The sequence below is a fragment of the Rattus norvegicus genome, chromosome 14 (genome assembly GCF_036323735.1).
Source record: "Rattus norvegicus strain BN/NHsdMcwi chromosome 14, GRCr8, whole genome shotgun sequence".
NCBI classification, from domain to species: domain Eukaryota; kingdom Metazoa; phylum Chordata; class Mammalia; order Rodentia; family Muridae; genus Rattus; species Rattus norvegicus.
The window spans coordinates 75,390,531-75,402,704 of NC_086032.1; the positions used below are offsets into that span (position 1 = coordinate 75,390,531).

The following is a 12,174-nucleotide window of genomic DNA, read 5'->3' on the forward strand; positions in this document are numbered from 1 at the left end:
AGTGAATGAACTTGGACATAAGTCTTCACCCACGGAGTCTCTGCAGCCACAGTCATATCTCATATTGAAAGACTTAGCTATGCCAGCCAAGACTGTGGACTCACAGAAGCTATGAGATAGTTTTAGGCTAAGAACATTGGAGGTAACTTGTCATGCAGGAATATCTAACCAGTATGGGTGTAATAACACCAACTCAGTTAAGATACTGGCATGATTTGAAGTATAATTGTGGAATATAATCACTAGGATATCTTTAAAAATACATTCTAAGATTTGACTTAAGAACAAAAAAGCCTATATGTAGAAATAAAAAGAAAAGCAGAGATTAAAAAAATGAAGTACTTTATGTCTCATGTCCTCAGATATGAGAGTGACCATGCATTCTGTGTTATTTTGCCCAGTCAAAACCAAATGCTTTGTGTGACTAGACTGCAAAGGTTGCCAGCCCTAACACAGGGCCATAGACAAGATGACCTACACCAGAGACATTTGTTTTCTTGCAATTCTAAACTATAGCAAGGGCTTCTAAGGTCAAGGTCTGAGCAGGTTGGCTGCTTCTGAGGACTGAGGAGAAGGCTCCATGCCTCTGCCTTTGGCTTGCAGACAGTTCAAATCTGCCTGTGTCATTAAAGTCTCTTCTATGTCTAACTCATATTTGCTCTTTGCAAGGTTACCATTTTATATGGCATAGGGGTCATGACAGCATGGTGCAGAAAAATGGAACCTGGCAGCTCTGGTGGGACTCATAACATCTTAAAATACATTTTGAGGAAGTTCATTCCCTACCCTTTTTCTAAATAAAAGCAGATACTGAAAGACATGGACTATGAACACACTGGAATTATAGTAACCTCAGCAAAGCCATGGGCAATGAAAACAATTAGAGAGCTGGGTAGTGGTTAAGGTGGTAGAGAATGACATCAGGACCCAGAGATGAATTGATTCAAGGAGTTGCATGACGGTTTTAGGAGAGCAGAGGAGGGTATAAAGAACCTCAGCCATGACACCACTGTCCTGTGTGGATGCAGTGAAGACTAAAACAGTTGAGAGCTAAGCACAATGCTTTCCATTGGTGGAGATTAAGTTGGAGAGGGTCACCACAGGAGAGCTAAGAAGCCTGCTATGTGATCCCACTGCCAGCCTTATTTATGCGGAAGAAAGGGTTAAGCTACACCAGGCAGACCTTCTTCCTACAGGAAAATGTCCCTGAGTAGCAGCCAGGAACCCTCGCCAGCTGGCCACTCCCTGAAGATAGTCTGCTCCCTAAAGGAGGAAGGATTGAAATGATGGGAGCTCTGCAAAGATTCATCCCACATCTGTCAATAAATGTATCCCTCCCTCCTCTCTGGCAGGCAGTATCCCTGCCAACTCCAAGTAGCTTCCAGGAAAAGGTGAACCCTGAGGCAGGCCTCATTCAGAGAATGAACAGGACCTGAAGAAGGGGATTAAATCCTGCAAAGAGTGAGCCAACACCTCTCTGCTCTGTATCTCCATGGGGACAGGGTACTGATGTTAGTTCACCTATGGTGTATACCTAGTGGTCTATCACTCTCCATTCCTAACTAAGAAAGAATGGCCTTGACACAGATGCTCATAGAGCATCCCATGAAATCAAGGGCCTCAAAGAGAGCTAGGGTATGACTGGGAACTTTAAGACTATAATAGCTTTTCTAGTTAAAGGCTGATTATATGTGGGAAGAGGAGCCCAATTACACAGAGAACTGAGCTCTTAAGCCTAGCATTTTCTTTTGTCAATTAGTTTATGCAATGCAATTACAACAATATCATGAATATTGCATTTAAATACTTTATGGATAGTTACATTCCTGGAATGTAAGTACATTTTGAAGGCATGAAGAACTCAAGGCTCTTCATTTGAGGAAATAAGGTAGAATATACTACGGTCTTCTCTGAGTCCATGATGGACTCCTACAAGGGAGATAGAAAGGTAGATTCAACTAGGACTGGCTTCTCTAGCCAGCATGTCTGTTTGCAGCTGGAACATTCAACATTCAACACTAACTTCTCAGTGTCTTTGTGTGAAATGGAGACATGTACAGAGTATATTCAAATCCTCAACATGAAGCTACATAAATAACTTTTATTTTGCTTACATGTTTTTCTTGCTTTGTTTTATATTGTCTAATTGTCTGTTTAAGTTTCATATGAGATATTTATTTTTAGTTACAAAGCTTACTTTATGATGTTATGACATATTGAAAGAAGTTCTTATTTTAAATGTAAATATATATACATAATATATTCATCTAGGAACTAACTGTCTAAACTTCAAAGGATGATGTGAAGTATTTATTACTATCATGAAAGGATAGAAGATAGACAGATAAACATACAGATAAATTATAGACAAGAAAATGGATTGATAGTGCAGAGAGATAAGTAAAGAGATATACAGATGTTAGATCAGTAGGTGGATGATAAAAAGATGGTAGATAGAAAATAGATAAGAGGTAGATAGATAGTAGGTAGATGGTTAGATAGATAGATGATAGAAAGGTGATAGGCAGATAAGTAGAGATACTGATGTTAGAGAGGTGGATATAAGATATGTAGATGATGGACAGGTAGATTGATGAAAGAAAGACGATAACTAGGTATAGATGAATGGGAAGTAGACAGGTATAGATAGATGATAGGTAAATGATAGACATTTATGGATTCTATCTATTCTATCTATTCTATGTATGGATTCTAGGGAGATGATAAACAGTGCTACTTTCAAGTATCACTACAAATTATTCCATAAGAAATTTATTTCCAAAGAAGGCAAAAAGAAGCTTTATCAGTTTGAGGCAACTGAGGACCACATAAAGAGAGAGAACTTTACAGGGAACCCCAGAGAAGAGAGAGTTGTTGAGCTTCCATATGCTACTTGGGGCTGGGAATTGAAGGTGAGATGGGAGGGCAGAGGGCTCAGTGTTCCTTCTACTCTCCTGGTACCCAAAGGAGCAGGAGCTTGGGATGCTCACCTGATTAAGCCATAGTTTTCTGGTCATACCATGTTCATACCATGCACATCTATGAGTTCCTTTAGGAATGGACTTGGACTTCATCTTCTCCCTGACTCTCTGCCCACACGCCCAGCATAGAGCTGCTGCCAAGGAGGGAGCCTGTAAACCTTGGTTGACCGAATGGATGGGTTTATAGGGAGAGAGAAAGCTTTGTATTTTATTCTTTTATTATTTTCTGAATACAGGGACGTTTCTGTTGCCTTTGAATAAAAGTTCAAAGGAGAAGCAGCATCAAGACCTCAGAAGGGCAGTTAACTTTGGTTTCAGAGAATTGAAAACCAAAAGAGGTGCCACGATTTTCCATTGTAATGAGAGGACTGCCGTCAAGGCAGAATCGAATAGTGTGAACAAGGAGACCACTCAGATCCTGCAGTGTGCCAATTTCTGTGGCACTAATATGTGTAATCTGAAGCAAAGTTTGACAGGCAATGACAAGTCAAAGCAGTACGTTGATTATAGCTGTTTATCCAACCCAGCAAAGGGACTCTCAGCCACTTGTGTGAAATCCCCTTCAGCAGTCTCTTTTCTCGTCAGGTAAGCACCCAGGCTCTGTGGTATCGCCTTCTTCAAGGAGCCAATCGGGTCCTTAGCTCTCATGTGCTCAGGATCTACAGTCCAGAGTGACATCAGAGTCTCTAAGAATTTTACAATTTAAAGTTGGAATAAAAACACATTTAAACTTAAAAGGATAATTAAATAAAAGTAATACAGTTATCCTAACACAATATCATCTTACAAGGAATTCTGCTACACCCTACCACCTGTGCTGGAGGGCAAAGCAAGAGTGGGTCGCTCTAGGTTAATTTAAGCTATAAAGGGATTGAAAGACTTTTTTGCTTTGGCTTTTCTTTCTTTGTCACTTTTCTTTGCTTTCCTTTGCTTCTCTGTGTGTGTGCAAGCGTGCATGCTCACGTGCATGCATGCATGTGTGTGTGTGTGTGTGTATGTGTGTGTGTGTGTGTGTGTGTGTGTGTGTGTGTGTACAGATCTGCTTGCCTGTACCTGTGTGTGCTCAACGGAAGTCAAGAAAAGACATAATTTCTATTCCACTGCTCTCCACGTTATGTTTTGAGACAAGGTTTCTCACTGAATCTGGAGCTTGCCATTTCTGCTAGCCTGGCTGATCACTGAATCTATCTCTGCCATTTTCCCTGAGTCCCTTGAGCTTGTGTGGGCTACTGCCTTTATAACCACTCTCAGGAGAATTACTAAGGTGTCTCTAGAGCACCACCTTAACCCTTGGGCTCATTCTCAGAGACTCAAAGACCTTCCCTAGGCCTCACTTATTAAAAGCAACTTCCCCTTCCTGCATGTGAAGCAACATTTGGGACCAAGCCTTTAACGATGGGCCATTTGCATGGGTCATGGTGGTGATGATGGTTGTTATTGTAGTGGTGGTGGTGGTGGTGGTAATTCCAACCATTTTTAAATCCTAGCAGATGAGCAGAAAGGAAATCATAAAAGCCCAAAGTCCAAATTAGCCCTGTGATCACACAGGTTATGTTTTCAGAGGAAAGAAAATCATCACATAATGTCCTAACCACAGAAGGGTGGGTTGTTTGCACATGAGTGTAGACGGTTTGGGACTTGGGATGGGCTGCAGGGTAGGGATGTGAAGGCCAGCTGAGTTGGAAGGACTCCCCAGGTCTCATGTTTGTGGACATGACCCTGGCTTCTTTTTACCCAAGCAGACAACTCTGGCTAATTAGCAAATCAAAAGAAACAGAAACAGCCTTAGACCCCAGCACAATCAAATTAGAGGAGAAATTTGAAAATGCGATTTCACACAGTGTAATCATGCTTCCTTTGTTTGTGGTCAAAAGGAAGGAAAATAATCTAACAACCTCAGAGTCTTCCTTGCAGCCAATGAGCTCAAAGGATGGCTGCAGTTCCTATCAGCTCTCTTTAATTTTAGATGATCGTTTTTGATGAAGACAGGAATGCACAATGCACAATTAAGTGATATCCATCAAGCCTCCCATACAAGGAGAGCCTTTTAAAAATACATTTGACTTTTAAGGTGATTCAGCACAGAGAGCCATTAGCACACCATCTAAATCAGGACCTGGAAAGTTTATTAAAATTGGATTTTTAACCTGATCCCAATTTCAACTGCTTGTAAAGAATCCCACTGGACTCCTTAAAATTCATGCTATTAACCTGAAAGACTCAAACATCCATTATGAGGAGAGAGGATATAGGGCAGCCCTTCAGGCAGGGATTGTAGGTCCGATTCCTCTGAGTCAGGTCAGGTACTGAGTGTGAATCCTCAGTCATTACAAGAAGTGGGCGCACTGGGCTCACTCTCTTCCTCTCTCCCTGCCTCCCCTCCTCCTGATCTACTCCTTACTGGTCACTCATCTGAAAGAAAGGACAAACAAACCAACAGCAAGAGCCATAAGCAAACCATTCGGTTATGGAGAGCACTGGACTAAGAGCTCAGGTTTAACTGGAAGGGGAGCTTTCTAGATGAACCACTTTACCTGGTGCACTAATGAAGTCTCTTCATTTCAAAATAGAGAAGGGTTAACAATCTCTGGAAATGGTTAAGAGAAACTTCTTATTAGTATGTCACCTTAAACAAGTCACTCTCTGTGAAGATTAAGTTGTCCTAGATGTACACTGGGGTGTTTGTGTGTTTGTTTGTTTGTTTGTTTGTTTCTAATAAGGTTGCTATGACGGCAGAAGATGTATGCTGGGAAAATGACTTAGGATGTAAAGTGCTTGCCTTCAAAGTATGGGGATCTAAGCTTGAATCCCCAGTGCATCTGTGACTCCAGTGCTAGGGTAGGTAAAGAAAAGCAGATCTTTTGTGTGTTGTGGGGTGGTAGACTCTGGCCAGTCAGTCTAGGGAAACAGTAATTTTCAGCTTTAGTGTAAGATCTTGTCTCAAAAAACAAGGTTGGCAAGATATAGAAGAAGACATCAGATCCAATTAACCTTTGACCTCCATATAAACTACAAGTACATATGCATAACACACACACACACAAATCATATGTACTTGTATATGAGACAGGTATCTTCCAGGACAGAAGAGGGTATTAGACGTAAAGGAGCTGAACTGACAGCTGATGCAAGCCTTCTCGTCTAGGACCGGAACTTTGGTCCTCTGTTGGAACAATACTGGCACTTCACTGGTAAACCTTCTCTGTAGCCCCTACAGATCGTTTTTATGCTTTTGTTTGTGTGTTTGTTGTGAGTTTGGTTGATGTTATCTGGGTTATGTGTTTGTTAATTTTGGGGGTTTTCTTTTTCTTTCTTAAGTTACAAAAGGTCAGTAAGTGATAATTATGCCATGGTTGTTCAGATCCAAGGATCTTCTCAGGTACTGGGGAAGACAGATGCAAAAACAGCTCTGTTTAATACAGTATTAAGGCTGATACAACAGAACAGATATCCAGTAGTGAGTAGAAGGCAGGCCCAGATGACATCTAGGAGAGAGGTCAATGTCTAAGCAGACACATACTGTCAAAAACCAGCCCAGAAGCCCATGGGTATTTTTATTTACCCAAATCTAAGAACATTGATTATTGATCAATAAATATTTTATGATATCGGGGTGGGTGAGCAACTGTAAAGTCAGTGCTCCAATTCCTTACCCTTACTGGACAGACCTGGAGTAGCTTCTGCCAAAGGTGACTAATATAGACTCTGAGCCAGGGCTGGGATTTTAGTTTCTTTTGAGGTTTTGTGGCAGGTAATTAAGAAAGCTGGTTAATTGGCCTCTGACTTCCAGGGTGTGAATAGGATTCTTGCTAATCTCCCTTTGTGTCTCAGGGATGGCATGTGGAATTCATGCCATGTGTTGGGTACTGAAACACATCGGACCCTTTATGAAGAAAAAGTAATCTCAACCAATGTAAGGAATAAACATCCTCCCTGTCTTGAAGGATTTCTTATGTGCACGTGCTTCTGGTAGAAGCTTAACTGATAGTGGGCAGCCCTTCAATCTTCACTCTCCATTGGACCACAACAGTTATTTGCAGAATTGTACCCAATTTTATAGACTGGGAGAAAATGTGTATATTTAAATCTAAGGTAAATTTTAAATTTACTTTTCAAGATGCACTTTTTTTTTCTTTTTTACTTGAAATGGGCATGCCAACTTTACATTTATTCAAAGATTAAGTAGCCAGGTTCATTAAATTTTCTAAGAACGCATCCTTGAAAAAGAAGATTTGTTCTGAGCTCTGTAAGATGTTGCCTGCTTTATAAGTCACAGTATACTGTACTGGGCATCTGTTTGCCTTCTTAGAGGACTGAGGCTAATCTTTGCACCAGCTAAGAGGTCAATTTCCCAAAGGAATTTCCTCCCTTAGAGGGAGAATATTGATTCAAAAAATGCAAATGATAAATATTTATATTCTGATTTTAAGATATAGAAGTTATTAAAATAGCTAAAGGAAGTTCTTTTTATTTGAATTTGGGTACTTCTTTCTACCCCACCCCCCGCCGCCCGCTCCTCTTTTCTTTTTGTAACCTGCTTTGGAAGGCGAATTGCTCTGGCTGAAGCAGTCCAGCTGTCTCCAAGGAGATTCCAGCTCCTCCGCCCTCCAAATCTTAAACTGAGTCACAATATGCACGTTGGCTCTCACACAAAACCTCTCAGCTTTGGAACGCAGGAAAAAACTTGATTAGTCTCAGGGCTGAAATTTGCCAACCTAGTTACTTTTGCTAAAGGAAAGCTGAATTCTTCAGGCTCGCCTTAAGTCGATCTTTTTGAGGTGAAACCGAAGGAGAGAGGGTATTTCAGGGCGACACTGCACACTCTGAAGCCAGCTCTCCAAGTGGCTCCTGTCCCTGCCGAAGCGCAAGATGGAGCTACCGGCTCCAGAGACCTCCAGGGCTGCGCACCCACCACAGGCACCTAAAGCGAGTCACCTGGTGGTAAGGAACGCTGGGTGCGAGCACACGTAAGTACTACGAAGGTCTTGGGGACCACCCGGAATTTACCAGAGGGATATCAGGAACAAATGGGTCCAAGGTTCGGACCCAGAGGGGTCAGGGAGCGGACTAGGAGTCCAGGATTTGCAAGGTGGATAAAGTCACCCAAGCCACACGCCCCACCCTCTAGACCTCGCCGGTCTCTCCCCTTAGACTAAAATCCGAGGAGCCAAGGTACTGCGTGAGCCGAGGCGGCTCCTTCGGGACCCAGAAGCGCAGAAATCCGGTGCTTAGCTTGCTTGCTGGAAGTCGGCGCTCGGGGACTCGCTGGGAGGCGGGACTCGGGCCAGCACCGGAGCTAACACGGCAGCAGTGGGCGCTCGAGATCCTCTTCTGCCCTCGGTGCTCTCCCCGAGCTCCGGCCTCCACTGTCCCCTCCTCCGGCTCTGCTCCTCCTCCTGCTCCTCCCACCGTCGGAACCGGCACCAAAACGCCTGTCTGCAAGGTCCTCAGCGCGCTGCAGCCTGGAGCTGCGGCCACCGCAGGCTCTCTCTCGGTGAGTGCCTGTGTCCCTTCACGGCTCGCCCGTCCCGGGGTGCCTGGGAATTTGCTCCAAGGGGCGCAGGTGCTTGGCGGCGGTGCTGCCCATGGCCGGGTCGGAGAGAGGATTGAGAGCGCCGGACCGGCTGGACGGGTACGCGACTCAGGTGAGCGCTGCGCGTGAGGGGTAAGGGCTGCCTAGGCACCTTCTTCTGGTGTTCTGACTTGGAGCAAGCGCAGAGCCCAAGGTGAGATGAGGCTGAAACAGGTAGAGTACACTCCACTGGAGGGAGGACTCGGGGGTTTTCTGATCCTCCTGTCTTCTGCCCTGGAACTTCACCTCTAGAATCCGCGAGATGGACTATAAGGTACCAGACTTTCTGACTCTTGAAAGATTGGACTTATGCTCCTAGCTGACTCTAGAGGGTCGTCGCTGCCTTTTGCTTGGCGCCACAGCCTCATTCTAGTACCTTGGGCAACTGCACCTAGAGTGGAGCGCTGACCGAGCCCAGGTACCACCTGGGGCGGACTACTGGGCTAGGGGACAGCTCACCCGAGTCACTCCGGAATGGAGCGTTTGAGGCGCGGAAGCCTCGGTTTAGTTTGCCTTTGCATTGGGTAACAGTAATGGGGAGACAGAGCATCTCCTGGGGTACTCGAAAAAGAAGGTGTCAGGCAGGACCGTAAGTATTAAGAAAGCCAGTTACATACGGCTGTTATTTTTTCATGTTACTTTTTTTACTTTTTTCGCTTCGGCTTCTATTTCGAGTACCACCGATAGAGGAGGAGGATGGGGGAGGGTGGTGGATAAGGGATGTCCGTACACGAACCTGGGAAGCTTGTATTTAGAATGAACACAGCTCCCTCGGAGCGCGACCTCTTCAGGTACGCCATACGCACCCGCCTTTGTAACAGCGGACTCCGCTGCTTTCCCCTCTGGACCCTGCCTTTCCTGGAACTGGAGAGCCAGCTCTCCGAACCTGGGGCTCAAGCCAGTAGTAGGATGGAGAAACCAGTGCCGGAGCCAGATATCTACCAGGGATTGGTGGCTTGTGCCAGACTTAGCAATTCTTTGTGGGTGCCCTCAATTCTTTATGGCACAATCTAAGCTAAGGAGATACCTTATTTTATTTGCACACACGGGGTTCTCTGGACCAGGAGTAACACCCTTCCTCGCCAACCCCCACGACGCAGAAGCTGTGGTATTCTTGCTTTGCCTTGCGCGAGACTTACTCCTCCTCTTCCCTCAGCGTTATCCCTGGTTATTTTTATCCCTAACTATGCTAAGATGCTTTTGGGGGGATCCCAAGGAGGCAACTCTGGATCCACAGCCTTGAAGCTGCTCTCCCAGAAGAGATCTCTTGTTAGCCAGCAGCTGGGGCGAGTAAAGGAGAACCTGGATAAGGGAGAGGAGAGAGTTCACCCTTGCTTCAGTCTGAGCTCAGCATTCTGAGGAAAGTGTCACCAGCACCCAGGCTGCACCACCTCCCAACCATTCCTCCAACCCTGGTGGGGGCAGGTCTCCAGCACAGTCCCCAAATGCCCCCAGCCCTGAGTGTTTGACCAGCTGCTGGAGGGAAAACGAGGTCCTGTGGTCTCAGCATTGCCTCCAAATCTCACTGTATTTGTTGAAATTCAATTACCAGCTTCCACCCAGGAGTTTATTCCAGGAATTCTATATTTAACTTTAGTTTTTAATAAAAGGAGATAGAGGTAGCTCAACTTCTGCAGCCCCAAACTCCTGTTTTCTGAAGTACTAATTCCTTTTGACATCAGGAATTAGTCTTGTTTTCTACTTTGCCAGCAATGATGAGTACGGTTAAAATTAGCCTGACCTTCTAAAAATTCCAAATGAATGCTTAAGCTACAATACATCGTGTTGCCCTTCCTTGTGTTTAACATGCTTAGATTTCTACATTCATTAGGTTGGAAAATAACATTGATATAGAGTGCTCTATTATGTAAGGTAACCCGAAACACACACACACACACACACACACACACACACACACACACACACCACCACCACCACCACCACCACCACCACCACAGCCATGTATGAGAAGGTGAACTTTTAAAAGAGCCTCTTTGGCGTCAGTTACCCATCTAAGTCTTGTTCGACAGGGATGGACAACTTCCTGACTAAGCACTCTTAAGTCTCTGCAGCTAATTAGCCAGCAGCCAGGGAAGATGTCTTAGTGAGCAAGACTGAGCTATGCTTCTGGGCTTCATATCGTCCGCCAAGCTGCTGTGCGTGCAATATACCACATCTTTCACATAGAAAGTTTTGGACAGGGGATCTGGTGACAGAGTGGTGCCTTGCTCTTACTAAGGGAAATCTGGACATGTGGAGGGACCTTGGTGCTAGTGGAGGAGCCTGAGTTCTATCCCTCCGGCAGATTATCGCCTTCCTACACCTTGTTAAGCAGAATGAGCTTTGCCTTACTCAAACTCCTTTATATAGCCAGGACTTGTGTTTTCATCCTCAAAAGAAGAAATTCTCAGCCTTGAAAAATCCCAGGGATTCTCTGAAGGGAAAAGATTCATGGGAGCTTTTCTTGTCTTATGTTAAAATTCTGTGGCAATCCCAAAGCAGCTGGGGGTGGGCTGGCTGGTGTGCTGCTCAACTTTGTGCTCGGCCTCTCTGAGACCCAACATGCACTCTGGGAGGCATACAGCAGGACTGAGCCATGTTCTCTCCCGGGTGGTTAGATTTGGAGGCAAAGACAGTCAAATATGTGGATGCTTTAGTGTGTCGTAACCTGTGACTGTCACAAGGATCTAGACACCAGTTCCAGAGGCTGAGCTGGAAATTGTAGCACTTTCCTGGCAACCCTGTGGCAAGTCTTCCTAGGTGTTACAGAAGGACAAATGAGATGTTACAGTGGAAGTTAGAAAATACCAACACTGCAGTTCCCCAGTCCCCAACCTAGCTATGGGACTTCTGCTTTCTATCCAGGCTTCCTTTCTGGAATAAGAAAGCCAGAGACTTCAGGCTGGGATGAAGCCAACCTCTGTCCCCATGACCTTAGGCCCACTGTTTTCTCTCTCGACGTCTCATAGTCTTTCCTGTAGATTAGTGACTGGAGAATGATTAAGAGGAAATGATAAAATACACACAAAAGACCTTTTGCTGACTTCAAAACACTTGTGAAATTTCATTTAATTTGCCTTTCTGGCATTTATACTTTATATCTACTTAATGTTCATATTCATAGTACTTGGGGTGTGCCTACATCTGAGTTCATCGCAGGCACTGAACATGAAATGAGGGCAGATTTAAGTAAGTTTCATCTTATGTGCACTCTACATGACATTACATCAGCACTGAGCCCCCACTGTTTCTAAAATTATAATTTTCAGGATCACTGTTAAGTTTTACAGTTGCTTTTCTTTGTCTGTTTTCAGACAGGGTCATATATCCTGGGCTGACCTCCAACTGCTATGTAGCTAAAGATGACCTTGAACATCATCTGGCCCTCTTGCTCCTAATTTCAAGTGCTGGGGTTACAGACATGAACCCAGCTATTTTTGTGCTGTGGTTCAAACCAGTGTGCTGGGCAAGTCCTCTACCAATTGACCTACATCCTTGCCGTTTAAAAGTTTTTCCTGTAGTTTTACATTTAAATTCAGTATACGCATATGCCTTAACAAGATATATTTGGAGGGAGAGACTTAATATTGCTTAATCAGAAACAGAGAAATGTTAAAGGAC

The 12,174-nt window shown here is 44.4% G+C and overlaps 1 protein-coding gene across 3 annotated transcripts in view; it reads left to right on the forward strand.

Moving 5' to 3' along the window:
- Positions 1 to 7,570: 7,570 nt before the first annotated feature.
- The window catches only part of Hs3st1 (heparan sulfate-glucosamine 3-sulfotransferase 1), a 31,528-nt gene continuing 26,924 nt past the window's right edge, over positions 7,571 to 12,174 (forward strand). Inside the window, exons 1-2 of one of the 3 annotated variants that reach the window (XM_063273682.1) lie at positions 7,623 to 7,948; positions 8,133 to 8,626. The gene's annotated coding sequence lies outside the window, so the exon portion shown is untranslated. Of the gene's footprint in view, positions 7,949 to 8,132; positions 8,627 to 12,174 lie in introns of those variants that run through there. The other 2 variants (XM_039092506.2, NM_053391.2) reach the window with 2 other exon arrangements.